This window comes from Ursus arctos, unplaced genomic scaffold (assembly GCF_023065955.2).
Source record: "Ursus arctos isolate Adak ecotype North America unplaced genomic scaffold, UrsArc2.0 scaffold_18, whole genome shotgun sequence".
In the NCBI taxonomy this organism is placed as follows: Eukaryota; Metazoa; Chordata; class Mammalia; order Carnivora; family Ursidae; genus Ursus; species Ursus arctos.
In genome coordinates, this window is record NW_026622852.1 from 52,644,111 (window position 1) to 52,668,981 (window position 24,871).

The 24,871-nt window shown below is 52.6% G+C and overlaps 2 protein-coding genes across 7 annotated transcripts in view; one reads left to right on the forward strand and one right to left on the reverse strand.

Annotated features, from left to right (window-relative positions):
* ANGPTL2 (angiopoietin like 2) overlaps positions 1-14,145 on the reverse strand; it is a 35,525-nt gene extending 21,380 nt beyond the window's left edge. Inside the window, exons 1-2 of one of the 3 annotated variants that reach the window (XM_044389616.3) lie at positions 13,624-14,116; positions 12,374-12,668 (exon numbers count right to left, since the gene is read on the reverse strand). The gene's annotated coding sequence lies outside the window, so the exon portion shown is untranslated. Of the gene's footprint in view, positions 1-335; positions 692-12,373; positions 12,669-13,623 lie in introns of those variants that run through there. The other 2 variants (XM_026513991.4, XM_044389617.3) reach the window with 2 other exon arrangements.
* The window catches only part of RALGPS1 (Ral GEF with PH domain and SH3 binding motif 1), a 277,259-nt gene that overhangs the window by 163,155 nt on the left and 89,233 nt on the right, over positions 1-24,871 (forward strand). The gene's annotated exons all lie outside the window — the stretch shown is intronic.

The window sequence follows — 24,871 nt, forward strand, 5'->3', positions numbered from 1 at the left end:
TCAGGAGGGAGCCCTTCTGGAAGCCGCAGAAGGAGACAGGCAGGCTTCAGCAGAGATAAAGAGGAAACGGGAGGGGACCAGGGCATCTGAAGGCAGGAGGCCACAGCCCTGCCACTCCCGGAGCCAGCCCCAAAGCCCAGCCCCCTCGCCGAGCTCCTGGCCCAGGCCTGAGACCCGCATGAGGGCAGCTCAAAGCTGAGGCAGGGAGACAGAGGAAGGCTTGTCTGGTCTCCCTTCTCTGCCTCACGCACCCCCCCTCCCCCCCCCCGCCGCCCAGACCATAACGTCTCCTCGTTCTACAGGTTTATAACCCCCGGGCTTTCCCAGTGTAGCACCTGTCACAGTCGTGGTGCAGAGGGGTTCTGTGTGACCTCCGCTAGTGGACTCCACACTCCATGAGGGCAGGCGCTATGGCTGATTCCATCCTGTGTCCGCAGGATGCTACAGTAAGCAGGCTTTCAGCAAATATTTGTTGAACGCTTGAATCACTAGACACAGTATGGAATGTGTTCAGTTGGTAGTGGACAGTGTCAACAGGAGGATATGTCCAGCCACATGGCTTTGGTCTGTGTGTTAGAGACAAGCTAGAGAGCCCAAACAGGAACAAACAACTGAGCTCTTCTATCCAAATATTTGCAGTAGCCAGTAACTGCAAGGTCCTGGCCACTGCAATGTGATTAAAGCCGGCCGAAGCGGAAAACAGACTTGTGTCTCTGGATTTGTTTCAGTTGTGCTCTTGGACCGTTCGTTCCTTCACCAGATATCCATCAAACATCTGTGGGTGCCAGGCAGCATGCTGGCTGCTGGACGTACAGCCGCAAACAGGCCAGAGCCAGCCCTGCCCTCACAGGGCTTACACACCATGGCACAGCCCCTAAGAGCCACGGAGCAGCAGTAACATATGCTGTGAAAGGGTAGAGCAGGGAACTGACCTAATCGGACGATTCAAGAAAGTTTCCCTGAGAAAGTGACCTTTACACTGACCCCTTGAGGGATGAGCAGGAGTTAGCCGGGCCAAGAGGGAGGGGACGGACGTACACAGATCCCTCCTCTCGCCTACTCAAGGACATCGCTCCGGCATTTCTCCCCCATCTCTCCTGCATGATCACATTTTTCCTATAATCATGCTGTTATTTCTCTCGACTTAAAGAAAGTCAGTCCTCTCTTGATCTCACATTCCCCCCTTCCAGCTACTGTTCTGTTTCTATGCTCCCCCTTTTAGCAAAACCCTCGGAAGGTTTGTGTGTACTCAGTTTCCAGAAAGTCCCTCTCTTCCTGTTCTCTCTTGAGCCCACTCCCGTCGGGCCTGGCCCCTCCCCTCCACTCCAAGTGCTCTGGACAGGATCACCAGTGGCCTCACTTGCCAGGCCAAATGGCCTGTTCTTGGTCCTCATTAGTACTTTCCTCTCCACACTGGGCGTTGTGGTCAATCACTCCCTCCTTAGACTTCCTTTCCTAGAGATCACCCTTTCCTCCCTTCTCACTGGCTGCCCTTTCTGTCTCCTTTGCTGGTTCTTCCTCCTGTTCCTGTCCTGGGGGACCCAGAGCTCAGTCTTCAGACCTCTTGTTTACCTCAGTGATCTCATCCAGTCTTGTGGCTTTCAGGCGCTGCGAACTCCCACAATTATTTCTCCAGCCCGGACCTCCCCCTTTGACTCCAGACACATATATCCAACTGCCCCTTTGACATTTCCACTCAACTATCTACTAGGCATCTCAAACTTAACTTATCCAGAAGTGAACTGGTGTCCTCACACCTCCATCCCAGCATGTTCACCCCAGGTTCTCTGCTCTTCCAGTTGCTCAGGCCAACAACCTTGAAGTCACCCTTGACTCCTCTCTTTCTTTCATACCCCACATCTGATTCACCTCCGAATTGTAATAGCAATATCCTGGACATATTCTCAAAATCCTGCTGCTGCTCCCCACCTCCTGCACCCTGATGCAACGCACCTTCACCTCACCTGGACCCAGCTGCTGCTGGACCTGCTCCTGCCCTTTGTCCTCAACCCAGCAGCCAGAGTGATCCTTCTTTAAAAAGTCCAATCCTCTACTCAGAATCCTGCGGGAGCCCCTCATCTTGGAGAAAAAGCTTAGAAGGCGCTTTTGGCTCTCCTGGACTTGGCCTCCCTCCATCCCTGGCCTCATCTCTGACTCCCTTCATCCCTCTGCTTATGCCGCTGCAGCCACTCCAGCCTCCTGGGCAGTCCTTATGCTCACTAAGCACTCTTGTGACTCAGGACCTTCGTACACTGTTCCCTGTCTGGAACACTCTTACCCCCTTAACTTATCACTCAGTCAGTCCCTCACCTCTTTAAGGTCTTTGCTGAGATATCACCTTCCCAGTGAGGCCCACCCTAATTATTTAAAATTGTGACCTCCCCACCTAGTCAGCAGATGTAGAATGTTTCCTCACCCCACCCCATGAATGGAATCGCCACAAGGGCAGAGGGTTGTCTCCTCCATTTGCAATGCCAGGCACGTGGCCTGGAATATGCAGGCACTCGATCAGTATTTCTGGCCTGAATGAAAAGGCACACCTGCCAACAGAGCTGCCACACAGTTGGGAGGGCTCCAGAGAGGCAGGGCCAGGGGAGCCTGTGCGGGTGATTGCCCGAGGGGGCGCCAGATGTACGGGAGGGGGCTTTTTCTTTTCTCTTTTCTTTTCTTTTCTTTTCTTTTCTTTTTTTCTTTTCTTTTTCTTTTCCTTTCCTTTCCTTTCCTCTCTTTTTCTTCCTTTCTCTTTTTCTTTCCTCCTTTCTTTCTTCCTTCCTTCCCTCCTTCCTTCCTTTCTTTTTTTTTTTTAAGATTTTATTTATTTATTTGAGAGAGAGAGAGAGACAGAGCATGAGCAGGGGGAGGGGCACAGGGAGAAGCAGACTCCCTGCCAAGCAGGAAGCCTGATGTGGGGCTTGATGCCAGGACCCTGGGATCATGACCTGAACTGAAGGCAGACGCCTAACCAACTGAGCCACCCAGGCACCCCAGAGGCCATTTCTTACACTTACCAATAACATCCATAGAATCTATTTACCGAGTACCCACTGTGTACCTGCCCCTGCACAAAACATTTGCAGGCATTTCTACTTTGATGTATCCCCCCAAAGTAGATACTGTTAAGATTCTGTTGTCCTTTCCATTTTATAGATGTGGTAACTGAGACTCAGAGAGGCTAAGTGAATTGCCTAAGATCACACAGCTGGAAGGTGGCAGAACCAGGAATAATTGGAGGGGTCAGGAGAGCTTCCCTCATCTGATCTCATGTATTCCAGCCTTCAGACTCTTACTAACTGCATAGAAATGTTCTTTTTTTTATATATTAATTTTTTATTATGTTATGTTAGTCACCATACAGTATATCCCTAGTTTTTGATGCAATGTTCCATGATTCATTACTTGCGTAGAACACCCAGTGCACCATGCAATACGTGCCCTCCTTACTACCCATCACCAGTCTATCCCATTCCCCCACCCCCCTCCCCTCTGAAGCCCTCAGTTTGTTTCCCAGAGTCCATAGTCTCTCATGGTTCAAATGTTCTAAATCTGGACTTTCGTACTAAAAAATGGATTAGTATGATCACTTGCTGACTCCACGTTAGTTTATGCTAAAATCAGCATGACACAGAAGCTGAGGGTTTGGTCTTCCCCCAGCTCCTCTGGGGCTTCTCTGGTGAGCAGCCTAGGTTCAGGCTCCACCTTGTACCCCAGCTGGGGGGCTGTGACCAAACAGACCCTGGGCTCCCCAGAGCCACTCAGAGCTGTTTTCTGCTCAAATGAGGAAGCCTAAGCGTGGTTGCATGGCCAGCTCAGGCGTTGCGACCGGGGAGAGAAAGGTGTTAGGCAGCCTTTGGTCTGGGTTGGGCTTCAAGGTAGGGCAGCAGTGACGTGAGTGGAAACCGGGCTGAGTTTGTAAGTGTTTGCCTCGTTTCCAAAGCGCTCTGGCTGCTCCTGCACCAGCCCGTGGCCACGCCTGGCCCAGAACAATGGGGAGGAGCAGCACCGCAGGCTGGGGCGGGCAGCCCTTGCCTTCCCACCGGCCGCTCACCTGAGGCAGCTGGTGGCAAACACTTCGCTGTGCTCCCGGTGCTGGTGCTGATGCTGGTGCGGGCCTCTGCCTTGGCCGAGAAACTGCCAGGGGCCTAGGGAGGCAACCTGGCTCCAGAAAAAGGTTGGCTTCCAAACCTTCCCAGGCCTCGACACCTGGCAGGATGGCACTGTTTATCATCGAATCCCCACCCCCCCCACGTGGGCTCTCGAGCTTCCTGAGCAAAGCCTGTGCCCTTGGACTTGGGATCCTGAAGGCTGAGCCTCTTCTGTGAAACGGGGCGATCCAACCCACCTTGCACGCTACTTAAGGGCCATAGAAATGCTTCCCAAACTAGAGATGGTAGTAACAGGATAGCAGCATGGTGGCGGACAGCAAAGCCGGACCCAGTGAGGAGCCTGACCACGCCCCCCTGGGGAGAGACCGCGATTAATGCTCCTCCCGTTTCTCAGAGGAGAAACTTGTGCGGGTCACAGAGCTGGGCCCCGAGCAGGAGGTCTGGCTGGCCTCACCCTTTAGGCCCAGCCCTAAAGCTGCCCTCTGGTTAGACTGGGTCCCGGATTCCCTGCTGTCCCAGGATCTTACGCGGCGCTGGGCGGGAGTGGGAGCCAAGAGACGGGAAGACGCAGTGCAGGGACGTGCTGTCTTAAAAGAGCATTTCTTGAGATTGTTCAATTAAAAAGAGCACCAAACTTGATAATTAACACTCAGGTTTTCAGGTTCACAAGGCCCTCTGCACGCGCATTATCTCATTTAATCATCCCAACATTCAGAGCTAGCTAGTTGTGTCGTGCTGTTTTGTGGGTGAGGGAATTGCAGCTCCAGGGGGTGTCCGGTATCTCGCTCAAGATGACGTTGCTAGCGGTGCCACCAGTTGTGCGGCTCACAATTCTGGGTCTTCCTGTTACTTTTCCGTGGGGTCTGGGCTTGGCGGGAGTGACTTGGGGCCAAGCGGGTTACACAAGGAAGGGAAGGAACAGGGCCCCGTGCTGGGTGCCTGACACTGTCGCAGGTAGTCTAGACAGGTGGTTGTCCGCCACTTGTAAATGGGGACACTGAATCCCAGACAGGTGCTGACCCAGCTGAGAGCTCAGGTCAGCCTGACACCAAGGGCTGGACTCTGCACTGTCCTTGGCTTTGGAGTCATTTGTTTTCCTTAAAGATTCTAACCCCCTTTTCGGTTTTCTGCTACTTTGGCAGTTCTTAATGGGCAGTAATGAGTTTGTTTACTTTTGCTCTTTTGATATTTATTCAACTAATTGCACCCCAAGAGAAATAACCCTCCCCAGCATGCCAGCCATCTTAGGCCTGGAGAAGAACTCCATCACAATCAAAGCTGTGCTCCTCAGTTTCTTCCTCTGACCAACAAAGAAAAGCAACTCCAACTGTTTTCCTTGGCTTCGAAATGAAAATAAAAACGATTCTTGAAATTGCTTTTCCACATTGTATTGTGAGGAGTTTCCATTATGTACGGGTTTCCCTCCCCACAAGTGGAGCTGGTGTGACCAAGCCACGTGATGGCCCCTGCACACTGGGAGGCGGCCTCCCCTGGGCTTGGGTCCCACCCAGCCTCCGGTGGACAGCCCCGAGCGTCCCTGCTTGGCCTGGTGAAGTGGGGCCACACACCGTGTGTCCACGTCCCACTCGGCACCATGGCATTGCAGCCCAGGCGTGGGGCCACTTTGTGGGAAGAACCGTTTTTCATAAGTTGGAGCTCTGTGTCATGCCCTGTAGTAGAAGCTGGTGGCCCGGGGGTTAGGACTGAGGAAAGTTCAAACACTCAGGATGATAACTACAGTCAGTTGTCACTATGACTCAAACACTTTATATACATGATCTTACTTAATACTGCCAACAACCTCAGGAGGGAAGCCCTGTTATTTCAGGGCTGCCATGCATGGTGGCCCAAGTCGTACACTATGCAACTCTAGGGAGCACAACTCACATTCAACAGTGTTTGTAGTTTGGTATATTTATTTTACAGCCATTTTCTAATTCCCACAAAGATGCTTTTAAGACTAACAGCAGGGCTGACAATTATCCCCATTTGCAGGTGAGGGAACTATTGAGATTCTAAGACCATGAGTCATTTTGCCCACAGTCACTGAATTACTAAGTAGCAGAGCCAATAACAGAACCCCAAAATATACCATGCTGACTATATAGAAAGAAAAGTGCTGGAATGACAGGACACTCAAAAGAGATTGCTGTCTGACCCCCAAAGGCAAGGGAAGAAAGAGAGCTCCTGGGATCCTCAGTACTGCTGACCCCAGGGAAACCTCTGGGTTCAAGCCAGCTCTCACTGTGTCACCCATCCAGGCTATAGTCCCATGTGAGGAGCTCGCAGAACCCACCCCTGCCTCTTTCACCAGCCCTGCCCCACCATTCTGTGATCACAGAAGGCCGAGGATGAGCCCAGACCAGAGGCCCTGCAGGAGGCCTGGGAAGTGGGCCCCTGCCAAGGCAGTGCAGGAATCTGGAACTGCCACCTGGCCCTGAGTGTGCCTGGCTGGCCCCTGGTGTCTGGCTTTGGGGAAGCCAGGAACTTGAGCTCTGCTTGAGTGAGTCTGATAGGCCTGAGCACAAATCGTGATTGTTAAGGCAACATCAGGACCGAGAAGAAAAAATAAAGACTTCAAAGCTGACAGCTTTTCCTACTAAAGCTGTTTGAGGTGTATGGTGTACCAGAGAGGTGGTTCCCAAACGAATTGGTAATCCAGGATGTGGGAGGGACCCAGATAAAGGAAAATTCCAGAAGAAAGGGCCCCGGAGGACCCAGCTGACCATATGACCAAAAGCATAGATAACAACAGCCCTTGTTTGTTTGTGGTAAACTCACCGTGTGCCTGGTGTGTAAGTGCCTTTCTTATTGGCACTTACAGTCCTGTGCATAAGGTTGGCCCCAGCTGGGGCCTGTTATCTTACGTAATTATTAATAGCACCCCCTCTTACTTTTGTTTCAAAAGTGTCCCGATTGGGTACCAAATTATATGGTCCCTTTACACCTAAGGAGAAAAGTATTACTATCTGCATTTTGCAGGAGAATACACCCAGGCCCAGAGGGGTCAGGCCACTTGTCTGAGGTCCCTTGGAATCAATATCGGAGGATTCCGCTGTCAGCTGCAATGCCCATGCCCTCACTTCCACCAAGATCATCCCTCCAACCAGCATGAACAAAGAAAAGGTGCCTGTCTGTTTGCTTCCCAGCCAGCGTGATTCATGGCAGATTGCTTCTTAGTCACTGTTGACCGAATCAGTAGAAATGGCTTTCAGGTCGGTACAAGGGGGAGTTTTGTTGGATGTTAGAAACAGCTTCTTGATTATCCAAGTGGCAAGACCCCAAAATGGGCATCTAGGATGAGCAGTGATGTCCTCACCTTAGAAAACCTGAAGGAACTGTGCCTCGCTTGTCCTAGGTGATTCACCACTAGCCTGGGGGCCAGGGAGGGAACAGCCACATCTCCAACTGCCATCCCCTCCCAGCCTAGGATCCTGTGATTCATTCCCCACCAGAAGGCCATGTGGGCACCCAAGGAGTCTGGAGCCAGTTCCCAGACCCTGCCAGCTCAGCTCTCATAAGACCTTCAAATAAACCATTTGTTCGTCCATCCGGCCTTCCATCCCCTAGCCTTCCCCACCAGCCAGTCATCGTGCATTGTGACAGCCCGGGTCCAGCCGTGTCATGCGTGATGAGAACAGAGGCAGGAGCCATACAGGCAGGTAGTGTGGGATCGGACTGATGTGCCTGGAAGAGGAGCAGTGGGGAGTTGAATCTGCCTGATGCCCCGGGCTCTGGTGCTCCTGCCCCTGGGGAGCTGCTGGCTCCAGGGGAGGGCTGACTGAGTTCATGGAGGAGGCGGGTTGTGGTCATACTGTGAGATCATAGGGCAAGACGGGATGTGGTTAGGCAGTGGGTTGCTGGTTGCCTTTGCCAGGGGGACAAGGATGCTGCTGTTACTTTTTCATGGTGCGTTATTTGGGAACCATTTTGAGATTCCCCCAAAGCCTGCTCACTGAGCCCTCTGTGCCAGGAGCCCTGGCCAGCAGAGCCGAGGCGGGGAAAGTCTGCAGAAGCCATGTCAGAGCCCGGCTTCTGAGTTGGCTGCTACGTTTCCAGCAATGCCTGGTGTGCTCTGGAGCCTTGGGACTAGGGGAACCTCAGATGAGAGGGAGAAGCCGGGGACTGGGCAGACAGTACTGCCCCATAGTGGCTTCCTGGGGACTCTGGACCTTGCCTGGAACTGCTCTTCTAGGCCAGGCCAAGTGGTTGGCACCTAAGGCCACCTCGGCCTGTTGGCATGGGCTCCTCCCTTGAGCACCGGGACAAGCACATTTTGTGCCTACCGCTCAGATCCCAGTAACTCTGTGAGGTCGGGCCTATGGTTATTTTCATCTCACAGAACAGGAGACAGAGGTAGGGATGAAGTCACTTGCCCAGGGCCACAGAGCTACCAAGTGGTGAGGCCAGGCCTGGAACCAAGTTTGTCTGCCCCAGAGCCAGGTTTCTTACCCACACAGTCCTAACTGGCCCCGCTGCCTTGGACACTCGCTCCCCTGCTCTCCACAGTGCAGGCGGCTCCAGGCCCATCTTTCTACAGCTTCCAGCTGGTCGGATTGGTGTCCTGCTTTAAAAGAGAGCCTCTGTGCTCACGCTCACGCTTCCTGCCTCTGCACACACTCTTCTTTCTGCTGCAGCACCTTCCCCCATGTCTGGCCTGATGCACGTGCCTGTCTCCCTCTCTCAGTTGACCTCCCCAGTCTACTTCCCTGTGAAGCCACCGTCCACGGCGGTGGCCCCTCTCTCCTCTCCTCCACCCCCAGGAGTAGCTGTGGCTGCTTCCTGCACCCATCACAGCACCTCAGACACAGCTCATCTGGTTGTGTACCCCCAGACTGTGAGCTTCTTAAAAGTGGGGTCAGGGTCATTTCTCCTCTGAATACCCAATAGCCAGGACGGCACTTAGATTCATGGATAGGACTTCAAGGATTTCATTCATTGAATGTATTTCTCTAGCACTTCCCCTGTTCCAGCCACTGTGCTGGGGCTGGAGATAGAGCAGAGGCGGGGTGGGTCCCTGCTCTTAAGGGGCCCACGGTAGTGGGCAGGACAGAGAGCAGGGGGGATGGTGATCAGTACCCTGGCAGGGTGGCTCAGGGGGCTGGAGGGGCAGCCAGTCCAGCTGGGGTGAGGATTGGGTAGTGTGGCATAAGGTGGGAGTAGAGACACCCCAAAGGGGCCTTGGCTGGACGACACAGAGGGGAATTGTGTGGCACCATGGGACTGAGAGACTTGTTTGTCTGGGTCTGAGGCTTCCTTCCTTCCTTCCTTCCTTCCTTCCATCCATCCATCCATCCATCCATCCACCCTCCATTCCACACATCCCTTCTCTGCCAGCACTGAGTATTGGAGGTCCAGCAGTGACTAAGAGATACCACCTTTCCCTCATGGAGGTTGGACTGGGGCCACCTCAGGCAGCACTTTGGTCATTCCTGGAACCGAGCTGTTCCTCGGGTGCTTCTTAGAGATAAGGACAGATTTCCTTCTAGGCTTCCCCCACCTTTTAGAGAGAGAGACAGAGAAAGTGGGGCAGAGGGAAAGAGAATTCCAAGCAGTTTCCACACCCAGCGCAGAGCCTGACTCAGGGCTCGATCCCATGACCCTGAGATCACGACCCGAGCTGGAACTAAGAGTCAGATGCCCAACCAACTGAGCCACCCAGGCACCCCCTTTCTGGGCTTTTCTTAGGGATCTTGTGTTCGCCTTTCTGGAAGACTAGGCAGCAGGACGAGGCCGAGGCTCTGGGGCTGCTGGCCCCAAGATGGGCTGGTTGGTTTCGCCTGAGAATAGACCTAACACAATAGCTCAATTGTGAGAGGCCTGACCCCCCCCCAACATGTGAACATTTCTGTGATCAGAATGTGTCTTATAATTGGTTTACACGTGTAACAGGACATTGTAACGTTTTAACTGCCACCCCCCACCCCAGGCTGTTATTAAATCAGTCATATGGTTTACAGTTGATATGAGGGAAGACAGTTTTGTTATTGAAACTACCCTTGGCATGAGGTTCTGATGTGACCTATCTATCACCACAAACTCCCAGTTGCCAGAGGCTGAATAACCCTTCTATTTGGGATATTTTATATAAATTCACAGAAAAGAATGCTATTCAATGAATTGATTCATTCTTGAGATTTCCCCAGTATGTCTATCCAGGATGGCAGTGGGCTGGGGTAGGGGGAGTCCAGATCTGGGTTTGAATCCTTGCTTTTTGACCCACTACTGGAGGGACATTGACGAGGTACTGTAACCTCCAAGCCTCAGTTTCCTCCTCCGTAAAATGGGGACAGCACCACCCATTTGGTGCCACGTGCCCCCTCTTTGCAGGTCTCTCGCTGTTGTACCTTTATGTGATTGTTAGATTCACCTTCTGCTTCCTTCCACGGGGCCCTGGGCCCTACTAGCAGAGCCCCTCTGCATCTGACTGCTGTCAGTTGAGACCATTTCAGGTGAAATGGGCTGTGATTCAGAGAGGCCAGAAGCTGGATGTGCCTGCCTTGGGTGGGCTGCTGTTTGTTCTAAGGTAGCTACCGGTTGCTGTCCCCCTGATGTCTTCTCGGGATTGCTTGAGTGTGGCCTAGTGCAGACCGTGAGGACGTGCACTCCGATTCTGCAGCCCGTGGACTCTCCAAGTAGGGATGTCGGAAACCCATGCATGGTATCTCACACACATAGACGAATGTTTACCGAGGCTGCACCCCACTGAGCTGGTGCCAGTGTCCCATGGTTCTGTGTAGCCGTGCTGGGGCTCATCTGTAAGAGGGGTAGATAATGCCTGTTCTGTCTCAGAGAGAGGCTTCTTTGACAAGCGAGTGATGTATCAAAGTCAGGTAAGCACGTGGTTTTCAGGTGGCGTGGTATAAGCATTCTGGAGGACAGTAACCAGAACAGACTTGGCTGCTGGGGGACCCCATGACAGGGTCAGGAGAAGAGAAGTCAGGATTCCTTGAACAGGGCAGTGGAGTGAGGTGGGGAAAGGCATAGACTTTGGACCTTGGCTGTCCAGGGTTCAAGGCCCACATAATCACCAGCTGTGTTACCTTGGGCAAGTTACTTAACCTCTCTGAGCCTTAGATATCTCATCTGAAAAATGGGATGCTAAAACTAGAATGTACCTCCTAGGGTTGCGTTGAGGACGAAATGAGATAATGCATATGCCTTACTTACCTCAGCCGGTACTTAATAGATCATTGTGGGATGGAGGGGTGGATGGGGAAACGGCTTAGTTGCTCTGCCCATGAACTTAGAGCAATACCATGCAGTCCCCTCCTGGGCCATGTGTTTCACACATTTTGTCTGTTCTACCACGACTGCCTTTATTGAGTAGCAATTGGTCTAATTTTTGTTAGCCAGACCCGTGAAGTCAGTCAGAGCCTGTGTTCAGACAGGGCTGCCCAGAGAGCACAGTGAGCCACTGTGGTTCCAGCCTAGAGCTGGGAAACCTGCAGGTTCTGCGGCCCCAGAGGCCTGTGCTAGAGATGCACATATCTAATGTCAGCTTTTCAAAATGCTCTCCAGAGTTCAGGGAATCCAGTGTGACCTCTGAGCCCACAGGAGAGAAGCTACTGTCCTAAGATGCACCAGCCTCGGCCTCCATATGGTCCAGGTGGTGATGGAGATAGAGTTTGGGGGAGGAGTCCTTGCGTCCTCCTCTGCGATCCTAGGATAGGCCTGGCATTGGTCTCCCTGCACACAGAGGTGGCTCCCTTTCCTCACCTACTACAGTTCTGGCAGGAGCCCGACAGACGAGTAGCCCCCATGTGGGTGGTAAGGTTGGTATCAGATATATGCAGGGTCCCTTGTCGGTGCACGCACCCTGCCTTAGTGTGGACTTCAAGGACCTGGGCATGCTGCAATTCACTGCAGACGTAAAGCCCCCCTCAGCTCCTGGGAAGACCCCAACCCCATGCGGGTGGCAGTAGAGGCCTCCATGCTGGCTCGCCTGGTGGGTTTTTCTGACAGGTTGTCCAGCACAGAGAGAATCTGGGTCCCTGCTCTTCCTGGGTCTCTGCGATTCTGATTGTTATGGGCCCTGATACTCAGTGACTAACGTTTTCGGAGGGTTTGCCACACAGCAGACACTATGCGAAGGCCTTCCCGGGCATGATCCCATGTGCTCCTCCTAGAAAGCAGTAGAATGTGGCTCAGAGGGCTGGGTTCAAGTCCTGGTGCTGGCGCTTATTAACCCATGGGCTTGGACACATCCCTGAACCTCCGTACCTCAGCTTCCTACGTACAAGGGGGAGAATGGGGCTGAGCAGTAGTACCTGTGTTGTCGGGTGGCTGTGAGGACCCCTCGAGCTGGTAAGCGTCTGGCTCAGGGTCCGTGCAGTGTGTTAGCTGTTACTGAGAGATGGGTGGTGTCATCATCCCATTTCGCAGAAAAGGAAACAGGTTTCGAGAGGCTGAGTGTTCTGCCGGAGTCCCGTGGCTCCTGAGTAGAAGAGCTAGGATTTGAACCCAGCTCACGAGCACTACCTTACTCTGCCTCAATGTGGGAAAATACATGCGGGGAGCATTCGGCCAGCTTCGGAAGTGGCATTCTCGGCTTTCCTCAGAGCCCTGGTGAAAGGAGATCCTTTTCTAAGTAACCGAACTGGCCTCTGGGAGCTCTCACAATCCCACAGCAGAAGCAATAGCTGACCCGTGACACACATATCACAGAAGGAGAAGGGAGGGATCAGTGAAGAATTTCTGTTTGGAAATGTTATCTAATGCTGAGTGCTTTCAAGGGACTCGGAATGTGGAGCCGGCGCTGTACCCCCTGCTGGGGTGCCGGGGAAGCTTGGTCCTCAGCTCTTTCCCTGCCACATACAGCCTGCTGGAGACCTGGGCTACCGTCAGGGGCTGGGCGGGATCAGGCGTCTGTGGACATGCAGGGAAAGCCGGGGCAGCACTTTGCCCTGAGCCACAGTGACAGAAATCTCTGGTTGATGTGTCCCTTCCAGCTCTGGACCCCTTGGGTCTTCCCCTCCCCAGCTGAGCGGTGAGCAGAGGCTGCTGGGCTCCAGGGAACTTTCTGAACAAGGGCTCCCGGCTCTGGCAACACAGTGTTTGCTTTTGCTTTTGCCTCGGCATAGTCTCTAGGCAGGGTGCATGGGAACCCAAAACTTAAAAACGACTTCCCATGTCCTTGGGCTACCCCCGTCCCCCTAAGCACACACCTACACACAGGCACGCGCTCACGCACGCACCCCAGCTGCCGGGCCGTGCCCGGGAGCCGCCTGCCTTCACCCCAAAGGCTCTTTGTCTGCGGCAGAGTGGGGCTTACAGATGAAGCTCTCGAAGCCCCAGCCCGTGGTCTCATGCCCCCAGAACGCCACCCTCGGCCCAGGTGTCCACAGGTACCCCAGCAGAAGCCTTGTTTGGCTCCAAACAAAAGCAAGAGTGACCCCCTCTGGGGTCCAGCTGCACACACCCCCAGCTGGAGGGGTCAGGGTTCTTGAACCCCCAGGCATGGGGCCAGCTGCTGCCTCTTGCCCCCTTGTCCCTTGGTGCCACAGAGCTGGCCCCTTACCTCTTCACTCCTGCTTGACTCCCCGGGGCAGCTCCTCACATGCTTTACCCCAGCCGTCAGCAGGGCAGCCTGTCCATGGCCTCCAGGAGGGGTCCCCGAGTCGCAGGCTGGACTGGCCGCCGAGCAGCCCTGCCTCACTGGTCTCTGCTTGCTCTGCTGTGCTCCACAGCCGGGCTTGGGCCGGGGGTGGGGCGGGGGCTGGCCAGGGGTCCTGCCGGGGCTGCTTACAACCTGCCTCCTTTCCCAGCAGGGGCCAGCGTCTGCCTCAGTGCCATGCTCTGCAGGTCCGGGACTCGGGAAGCACTGCTCAGGGCTCCGGGCCCATCCTCAGGCCATCTGCAGCAGCCTCATTTGAACTCCCCACTCCTTTGTGGAGCCTTTACATGCTGCCGGAGGAAACTGTGAGCACAGCCTGACCCTGGTTGGCTGCAGGCACTTCTCTCCACCCACCAGTGCAAGAGGATCCCCCAGGCCCCAGAAAGGCTCCGGGCCTCCCCTCAGCCCCAGACAGAGGCGGGCCGCCCGGTGATGTCACACTAGCTCCGGCCCCAGCTGGCCCAGCCCCTCCCGCCCCAGCCCGCTTTGGCGGCCCTCACTGGCCCGGCCCCTCCTTCCCTGGCACGAGCAGCCTGGCCAGCTCTACTCCCTGGCCCGCCCGCCCCTAGCGTGCTCTGCCGAGGCAGAGAGCTTCCTCTCTAACTCAGGTAATGGGTTTAGATCTGCTCTAGCCACACAGGCAGCAGGGAGCAGGTCCTCCCCCTGGATGGCTCCCTCAGCCCTGCACTGCCGCACAGAGCCCCAGCCGAGCAGGCAGGGCAGCCCCGCACAGATGGCTTCTCCCCATGGGTGCCCTTCGTAGAGGCCTCACTCTCACCTCTAAACCCCGGGGAGGGAACCCAAGGCTGTCTGCACAGAAGCTGGCAGGATCTTTGCTGACAGATGGTGGGAGGCGGTGGCCTAAGACACTGGACATACCACAGGCTGTTGGTGGGGGTATGCACGGGAGAAATGCCCGCCACTTCCCACCTAGAGGCCTTGAATAGGTCACTTCATGGTTCTGGCATCCCTTTCGTGCATCGGTAAATGAGCTAAGACCAGTGATCTACCTTCATGGATTCCGTGGTGTCACGCAGGAAAGGGCTTGGTGCAAGGCAAAGGCACCTCCGTGGGCTGGACTCAGCGCTCAGGAGGTGGGCAGGCCGGGGACCACACTCCCAGAATCTCTGTGGTGACCTCCAGACCTTCGAGGAGCACACTTGGTGAGAGGCCCTAGCGCAGAGTCTGTCACTGAGGTGGACCTCGTGAGTGTTCACAGAGTCAGAGCAGAAAGGAGAAGACAGCTCTGGAGCCCCACAGAGTGAGCAATCCCACAGACGTGTCAGCACCGCAGACAGAGGAGGGAGGCCAGCGGGTACTGGGAAGGGAGCAGCTGGGCACAGGTTTGTGTCTCTGCCTGGGCAACAGCGGTGTGAAATACTGGTGGTGACTCTTCTTTCCTCTTTAAAAGAGTTTAGTGATGGTGGTGGTGGTGGTGATGACATTCGGGTACAGATCGGGAGAGAAACTTCAGTGGCGTTGTCCCTACCCTCAGGCATAGCATACCGTGTTGCTGGTTCCTGGGCAGGCAGGTCCACTGTGGTCCTCTGCTCCTCAGGATTGCCGCTCCGGTCTTTGCAGGGAGCAAACTTTGCTTCTTGCCTCAGCTCCTCCCAGCCTGCTCAGACTCGCTCCCTTTTCCATCTGTCAGTCCCCTTCCTTTTTAGAAGGTCAGTCTTCACCAGAAGACCATGGTAGCTTACAGGCGACAACATTAGCCAGATGGTTGGGTTGGACAGATACGCTCCCCACAACTACCGTGGGGGTGAAGGTGCCCACCCACTCTGGAGGGTCCCTGTGCGTGGTCTGCACAGAAGCCATGGGAGGCTGGAGACTCAAGATCAGCAGAAGCACACAGAATGGAGCTGGATCCTTCTTGAGCAGCACCCTTGGCAGCCTGGAGGGTGGCATACTTCCTTCTTTCCCCCTTCCTCCTCTCTCGTGCTGTCTCGCTTCTCCAGGATGTGTTTATTGGGAACTTGCTCTGAGTTGGCACCAAAAGCCTAAGCTGCTCTCCTCATAGAGCTTGCAGTTGGGAGGGGAGACAGACAAACACATGAGAAGTGCTGGGTACTAAGCGGGTATCTAAGCAGGAGGCTGGATTATGCCTGGCAGTCGGGGCAGGCTCCCTGAGGCATGTGGTGTTTCAGCCGAAACCCAAAGGATAGGTAAGAATTAGCAGGTGTGATTGGGAGAGGCAATGGTCTGGGTAGGAACAACGGTGCATAAGGACCGTGTGGCAGATTGCTTTTTTGCAGATGGCCCCAACAGTATCTCCTAGTCCAACACGAGATCTTGATACTCCTCTCACTGAGAGGCAGGGTCTCTGTCCCCTCCCTTTGAATCTGGGTGGATTTGTGACTTAACTTCTAACCAGTAGAATGCAGTGGAAATGACACGACCTGATATCCAAGGCTGGGTGAGAACGGGCAGTGCAGCTTCTGCCTTGCTCACTGGGACACTCTCTTTTGGAACCCTGAGCCACACTAGACCCGGAGAAGTCCAGCTACCTGCGAGCTGCCATGCAGAGGCCAGGTGTAGCGTAGGTGCCAGCTGACAGCAAGCACCCACCCCCAGACGTGTGAGGAAAGACGCCTCTCGATTCCGGCCATGAGTCAGCTCCAGCTAGTCTTCCTGCTGAGGCCCCAGGCATCGGGAGCAGAGATGAGCCACTGTACCATCCTGTCGCTGAATCCCTGACCCACAGAATCCACGGGGGTAAGAAAGTGGTTGTTGAGGCTCCCGAGTTTGGATGGTAATTCGTTACGCAGCAGTAATAGCTGGAGCAATTATAGGGAGTTCTTCCCAGGAGTGCATTTGTCTGAGGAGAGACGGGAAGCACGGCAGAAGACAAGGCCTTTTCAGAGGTGGGACTTGATCCAAGGACAGTGGGAAGCCACTGAAGTGTTTCGAGCAACTTGCCTTTATTTCTGAAAGGCCCCATTAGTTGTTGAATAGAGACCGAGTTGGCGGGAACCATAGACAAGGCATCTGGAGCTGGTGGGCGATGGTTGCAGCCGTCCTGGTGAGAGAGGCAAGTGGAGGTGATGGGACTCACTGGGTCAGGGGGAGTTTCCAGGACCCACCCTCCCTTGGGAACAGGTGCAGCCCAAGTCCCCGATTACTAGAGCAAATTTGCTTTCACAATTCAAAGTTCCTAGGATCCCATCAAGTGGGAGAGGAAACCTGAGTGGCCTCTCCCTGTCCATGTCTGCACATCCCTCGCCCCTGAGGTGGCCTTGGGCAGTCAAGGATGCTGCTGGAGAGCTGTGCAGTCAAATCCTGGTTCTGCCACTCAGTAGCTCTAAGCCTCACTGTGCTCATCTGTAAAATGGAGAGGTTACAAGGACTTACCTCATAGGGCTGTTGAGAAAAATAAATAAGATGCGACACACTAAGTGTAACGCACACTGGCTAGTACACGGTACGTACTCAGTGTTGGCTATGGTCATTCCCATCGCCTCCTTCCTTGGGCTGTGCGTTCCTGGAGCCCTGGAGCAGCTGTGGGCGTGGGCCACACAGAGCTCCCCTTCTGTGCAGCCCAGTCCAGCGGAGTGAATAATTGAGTGACTGGGCTGGGGAGGATGAAGAGCTGTGGCTCAGAGTCTAACAGACCTGGGCTCAGATCCCAGCTCTGCCACTAACCTGGGCAATGTTTTTATTCTCCCGCAAACTTTGTTTTCTCATTAAAAAAAAAAAAAAAAAAAAAAAGGACTGCTGCTACTCGTTCTTCAGGGTTCAAGAGGACTGAGTGATAGGGTGCCCCGGAAGCACAAGCCTGGCATTAAGCGTCCAGTGGTTGCTCTGGAAACGGGGCTGTGGCTCTTCCCTGCTCCCAAACACCTCTCCACTCTTGCTCGGCAGCCTCCTCACTTCAGCTTGGAATCCCCGTGACCTCCTTGGGGAACACCATTCCCACATTTCCAGCTGCCCATTGGACCAAAGTGGCATGTGACTACAGCACATGAGGAGAAGGGAATCTCCCTTTGTTTTTTTACATTTTTTTATCAGGATGTTTTTCATCCTGTGTGAGGTTTACATGGTGGCAGAAGACAATCTTAATTACGTCCCACAATTTGTTTAAATGATTGCATGTGCTTTCATGTCTTACCACCTTTCTGACAGGTTTTTCTTCTGTCGGGAATGCTGGGCTGTTCTACTAGGTACTGTGTATGGCAGAAGTGCGTGTGCAGTGTGTGTTATAAAAGGGGTTGCTTGGGAGGGGCCTTCCCTGTGTCTTGCAAACTCAGCATCTCACCAGCATTTCAAGCCTCACAGATCCCAAATTGATGTGGTTTTTTTCCCCTCCTTCAGCAGTTTTTAAATGCCTTTCAGTTGTCTTCTGGCTACATTGTTTCTGATGTGAAGTCAGCTCTCGTCCTTATTACTGCTCCCGTGTACATAGTGAGTCTCTTCTCCTCTGATATCTTTTAAGATGTCTCTTTATCTTTGGTTTTTAGCAGTTTGACTCTGGTGTGAATAGATGTGGGTTTCTTTGCACTGATTCTGTGTGGAGTTTGCTGAGCTTCTTGGATCTTTGAGTTGATGTGTCTCATTAAATTTGGGGTTGTGTGAGGCAATATGGGGCCATTATTTCTTCTAATATTTCTTCAGTACAATTCTTTCCTCCCTCCCCTTGTGGAACTCCATTTATACATTTGGTGTTGTCCCACAGGTCAGTGAAGCTCCCTCCCTCTTCCCCTCCCTCTTCCCCTCCCTCTTCCCCTCCCTCTGCCCCTCCCTCCCTCCTTTCCTTCCTTCCTTCCTTCCTTCCTTCCTTCCTTCCTCCCTCCCTCCCTCCCTCCCTCCCTCCCTTCCATCCATCCTTCCTTCCTTCCTTCCTTCCTCCCTCCCTCCCTCCCTCCCTTCCTTCCTTCCTTCCTTCCTCCCTCCCTTCCTTCCTTCCTCCCTCCCTCCCTTCCTTCCTTCCTTCCTTCCTTCCTCCCTTCCTTCCTTCTTTCCTCCCTCCCTTCCTTCCTTCCTTCCTTCCTTCCTTCCTTCTGTCCTTCCTTCCGTCCTTCCTTCCGTCCTTTCTTCTGTCTTCCTTCCTTCCTTCCTTCCTTCCTCCCTCCCTCCCTCCCTTCTTCCTTCCTTCCTTCCTCCCTCCCTCCCTTCTTCCTTCCTTCCTTCCTTCCTTCCTTCCTTCCTTCCTTCCTTCCATCTTCCTTCCTTCCTCCCTCCCTCCCTTCTTCCTTCCTTCCTTCCTTCCTTCCTTCCTTCCTTCCTTCCTTCCTTCTGTCCTTCCTTCTTCCTTCCTTCCTTCCTCCTTCCTTCCTTCCTTCCTTCCTTCCTTCCATCTTCCTTCCTTCCTTCCTTCTGTCCTTCCTTCTTCCTTCCTTCCTTCCTTCCTTCCTTCCTTCCTTCCTTCCGTCTTCCTTCCTTCCTTCCTTCCTTCCTTCCTTCCTTCCTTCCTTCTGTCTTCCTCCCTCCCTCCCTCCCTTCCTTCCTTCTCCTTTCTGTGCTTTAGTTGGATCGTTTCTATTACTGGTCTTCAACTTTGCTGACCTCTTCTTCTATAGATCTAATCTGTTAATTTCATCCTAAGTATGTTTTATGTCAGGTACTGTGTTTATGGGGTCTGGAATTTCCACTGGGTTTATTTTTATAGGATTTTATAGGATTTTATTTTATAGGATTTCTCTTCTGAGATTCTCTTATAGGATTTTATTTTATAGGATTTCTCTTCTGAGATTCTCTATCTTCTCATTCATTCTATCCTTCATTTCCTGAAAATCCTGTGCATATATTTAATAGCCATTTTAAAGTTCTTGTTTACTAATTCCAACATCTGGCTCATCAGTGGATCTGGTTTTTTTGACTATTATTTTTCTTGAGCATGGATCACATTTTCCTGCTTCTTCACATGTCTATCATTTTTAAATTGTATACTGGACATTTTGTATGATACATTGAAAAGACTTTGTATTTTATTGCCTTCCTCTAAAGAATGTTGTGTTTTGTTCTGGCAGGTGGTTAAATTCCTGGCATACTCCCTTGATCTTGTGGAGGTTTGGGTTTTAGGTTTTGTTCAGGTAGGTTTATTTTGGTTTTGTCTATAGTTCTAGGGTATAACTCGTAGTCTGGGCTTATTGGTAAGGCATGGCTTTTCTGGGATTAAATCAGAAGCCTTAAGTGTTTGCAAAGTCCCTTTAGCTTGGCAGGACTTGAACTCCAAACTTCATCTTCTGAATTCCCTGCTTCCCAGCTACTGCTTTCTTTTGGGCCCTGTGGAGTTTCTCTCTGCATGTGTACAATTTAAGGATTAACTAAGGATTTGAGGGGAATTTGCACAGTAATTTTGGAGCTCCCACTTCCATGACTATCTCCCTTCTGGCATTTTCCCCTTCAGTTTCCAGCCTCAGTGCCCAACTTCTTTATCTTCTTCCCAGCCAGTAATACTGCTGCATTCCATTTCAGTTCTGCTCTTCCGTTTAGCACCATGGACTGGAAAGTACCCTAGTGTGCTTCCCATCTTTCAAAAACCATGTCTCCTCCAGTTTCTGTTGCTTTGGGTTGTACTTGAGTGCTTTCAAGCAGTTGTTTTTTTTTTTTTTTTTTAAAGATTTTATTTATTTATTTGACAGAGATAGAGACAGCCAGCGAGAGAGGGAACACAAGCAAGGGGAGTGGGAGAGGAAGAAGCAGGCTCATAGCGGAAGAGTCTGATGTGGGGCTCGATCCCAGATCGCCGGGATCACGCCCTGAGCCGAAGGCAGACGCTTAACCGCTGTGCCACCCAGGCGTCCCTCAAGCAGTTGTTTTGTATATTGTCCAGAGTTTATCATTGTTACTGACCAGAGAGTTCAGTACAATCTACTCTTCCATTTTGGAGTTCCAGCTGGAACGCCCCACATCCCAACTGAATCTATCTTCTCCCCCAAATCTCCTGTACTCTCACTGCTGTCAGTGCCCTTGATAAACCTACCCAGCTGGTTGGTGGTTCTTAATTCAATTCTCTGCCCTTCCTGCTCTTGGTTATAGTCTGTTGGGAAATATTAGCCCCAAGAGTTCCTAGATTAATTCAGCTCAGTATACCCACCTGAGCACTAGAAGAAATGTGTTGTCCCCACAAGCCTTGTTAGAGCTAATTATGATATGCTAGACATCAAGCTCAACATTCTATAGGCATCATTGTTTTCTCCTCTCATAACCTATGAAGGAAGTATTACCATTCTGTTCTACTAACAAGAAGACCGAGGCTTAACTAAGTAAAGTTCCTCACTCCAGGCCACACAGCTAGAAAGTAATGGAACTGGGATTAAGACCCGCATCAAAGCAAGCAGAAACACAGTTGTCCTGAAAACAAATAACATCTCTTTAATTCTAAGACATTTTTTCTTGTTTTAAGATCTCTGAAATCAGGAGGCGTCTTAAAGTTAACAGCCTGTCAGGGGCTAATTGGCCACACTTTTTCTTTTTTTTATTAGAACATGACACATTTAATAGTTGATGACTTCTCAGATTCAAGGTCAAGGAATTATGGCAGTGTGAGTGATGAGGCTCCATCCAGTGAGGTTGACCCGTGGTTAAGGGACAAAGAAGCACGTCCCCTCCTCTCCTGGTCAGCTGGTCTTGGAAAGGTCCAGGGGAGTGTCCAGCATCAGGAAGCCTGTGGAACTGCCAAAAGCCTCCCTCCCTCCAGATTTAATGCAACAGCTGCCTCTAAGCTAAGACTCGGCCAGCTGGTCCCCTCCTCTCCGGGAGGTGCTGTCGGCAGGTCCTATGACTTGCCGCCCCATGTCTGTCAGGGACACCATGTGTTCCCTGGACCTGGTAGGAAGTTTGGAGATTCATGTTTATTGGGAGATTCTAAGGCAGTGCTACCTGTTATCCTATACTGCCCAGTGTCACACGGGATGTCCCAGCACATGGAAAGCCCTCTGAGGACATTGTGTCTGTTCAATGCTGGCCAACCAAGTTTATCCAAAAGTCAGCACAGGATGCATGTTCAGTTACAAAGTTGCTTCAAGAGCCTGTTGTTAGCTCACGTATGGCCCATTTCATTCCCTCTTCTCAACCCACCTGCCAGGAACAGAGTCAGGGTAGCCCTTCTCCTTAACCGTGGACATCACCTAACAGTCAAACACATTTGCTCTTCAGTCAACAAATATTTATTAAGCTCCATCTGAGCACCAGAGTTTGGGCTCCAGGTCAATTTGCCCAAAGCCAATTTGCTAAGATGTTTAGTTGACTGGTTTTCATTTTGTCTTTATAACAGTATTTTAAGGAATGTTCGATTGGCCTCATCTGCCCTCTTCTTACTGCAGCTGATGCAGAGGCCTGTCCCCAAGAGGGGAGACTAAGAAGCAGAGGGAAGAGAGATTTAATTTTAGTGTGCTGGTTTTCTTTGTATTGTCATAACAAACACTTCACAGAAATTTTCCAAAGCTGTTTAAAATCATCTCATGGTATATAAACATTTTTTTAAAGATTTTATTTATTTATTTGAGAGAGAGAGAGAACACGAGCAGGGGGAGGAGCAGAGGGAGAGGGAGAAGCAGGCTCTCTGCTCAGCAGGGTTAGGGTTAGGAGCCGGATGTGGGGCTCCATCCCAGGACCCTGAGGTCATGACCTGAGCTGAAGGCAGATGCTTAACCGGCTGAGCCACCCAGGCGCCCCACCTATATAAAAAATTTAAAAAATGGCTTTTTGGAACATTGTCTGTCTCAGACAGAATCTTTGCCCCAAACAGGAGATGAGGGACTGAGGGCAGTTTTCTGGTCAGTGGGGGAAGACCACAGCCCCCTTACAGACACCTGCCGGATTCTCCTCCCAGGGAGCCGCCAAGCTGTTGCTGACCTTGCTTATCTTTCAGGGAGGCAGGGGAGCAGATGACTGAGGGCTTCTGGCAGGAGACTGACAGGGTGAACTTCCCAGGCCTGAGGCCAGGGTGGGGGCACGGGGCAGGGGTGCTGGTGCCGCAGTGGGTGGAGTCATCGGAGAGGCCTGAGGGCAAGCCTGCCACTGTCTTGTGCGGGACTCCTTCTGGAGCGTCTCACTAGAGGACTAGCACAAAGAGACACATGATAAATGTCTGTTGAACAGCCATGTGGGAATGCTGGCCTTCAAAACGCCCTCACTCTGTCACATCCAGGGTTTCTGACTCAGCGTCTTGGGGTTGAGGGCAGCAAGAGTGCAATTTAGGAGTCTGGGTAGAAGGAGAAGGGAGAGGAGACCCAAGATAAAAAAGACACGTCCCTGACATCGTGAGGCTGCTCCCAGACCTCTGAGGGCTACCCCAGGCCTACCCCAAGCTGATTCGGGGGGTCCCCTGTAACTCCTACTCCACTGATGGGGCTCCCAGGTGCCCCTGCCTCAGCCTTGCCCTCTCCCCTTCCCAGCGGTCCATCTGCCAGGCAGGTGCACAGAAGAAGGCAGCACCTGCACTGGGCTTTCGGGCCGTCCTGCCCGGTGTGGGTGGGGCAGCAGACGGACATCTGCTCGTATTCCACGGGCGGGTGGATGATGGCGGTGGTCGTACATCAGCCCCTCTCGGCATGGCAGGGCCAGGTCCGAAGTGCTTTGGCATTTGTTATCTCCCGCAGTCTCACAGCAGGCCTGGGAGTGGGGAGGGCAGCTATTAGTCCCTTTTGTAGATAAGGAAAATGAGACCCTTACGACGTTGTGGTCACCATCGCTGTGGTCGTGCAGTAAATGCTGACAGTGTACCAGGCACCGTGCTGGTCATTGCCTTATCTTGCCGAGTCTTCCCAGCATCTGCAGAGAGCAGGGCTCCAAGCACGGATGAGGCACTTTGCCTTCCTGAGCTCCTTCCTCCACTAAAAAATGTTAAAGATCACCTTCCATGACCGCGTTGGTGTAAAGACAAATATGTTAATACTGAATATTAAGGCGTTTTTCTGACCTAAAATTTTACTTCCTATTCTCATTTTAAAAGAAGTTAGAACATTTTTGTGAGCCCCCAAAAGTATCGTGAGCCTTAAGCACTGTGCCTACCGTGCCTCATGGATAACTTGGCCCTGACTGTAAGTCCACACCCCTTACCCACAAATCCAGAATCCGAAAGCTCTAGAAAAACAGCAAGCCTTTTTCCCAAAGGTTGGCTCAAATTCATTTGGTGGCACAATCTGACTTGAACTGACATGAGGTTCTGTGTAGTCTTTGAACCGCTTAATGTCCCCACCCGCCTGTTTAGGGAACTGCCCCGACTCCAGGACGGGGTTGGAGGACATGTGGCCTGGGCACCACATCCCATGCCGACATGGCCTGCCCCCTTGTGCCCCACCCAGTGGACCCCTCTGCCTGCTCCCTGTTCTCCTCACCTCGATCATGAGTTTCTCGAGGACAGGACCATGTCGTGTTCATCTCGTGAGTGCAGATATTAATCATTTCTCCGTAAATCCATCATTTCCCTTTTCTTAAAGAGCCCACAGGAGCTGCCGTTCACAAATGTATAGCTGGGGTCCAGACCCAGAGTGAGTATGTGATTACGATGAGCCAGTCCCTGGCAGGTCTCTGGAGCTGCTCCCCATAAGCAGAGATGGGGGGAGACGTGTGCATGGGTCCCTGAAGGAACAGGTGGGAGACAAATTCAGGGGAAGGAATAATAGAAACAATGCTGGCTGACCACTCATGGGTCGCAGGCTCTGTGCTGTTAACGTCAATTATTTATCCCCACAACAGCTCCACATGGTAGGAACCATCACTGTCCTCCATCTTGGGCTGAGAAAAACAAGGTTAGAGAGCCTAAGTAGCCTGCCCGAGGGCGTGCAGCGAGGGAGAGATGGCGCACAGGTGTAGCCTTGGGCGCACGGACCTCCGGCCGTGGTCATGCCTGGTGCCACCAGCGTGCTGCCTGCAGGCAGCCCGGCTCCCAGAGAGCGGCTCTGAGCCCCAGGCCAGCGAGGGCTCTCTGCAAAGGCTGGGGGAGCTGCTTTTGTGGCACTCGGGGAACACGCGAGGCTCATGCTGTGCTGAGCCCAGAGACTTGGGGCCAGAAGATAAGGTGCCACAGAGCACAGCAAAAGGCCTGCCCCCCATTCCTGTGCAGGACACCTATCCAGTTATCCCACAGATGTTTATGGAGTGTCTACGTGGTGCCAGAGATGAGATCATTTGAAAGACTGATGGAACTGGTTCATGAAGTAGGTAAAGACGGGGCGAGTGGGAGCGGGAAGGAGGCTGCTTTCAA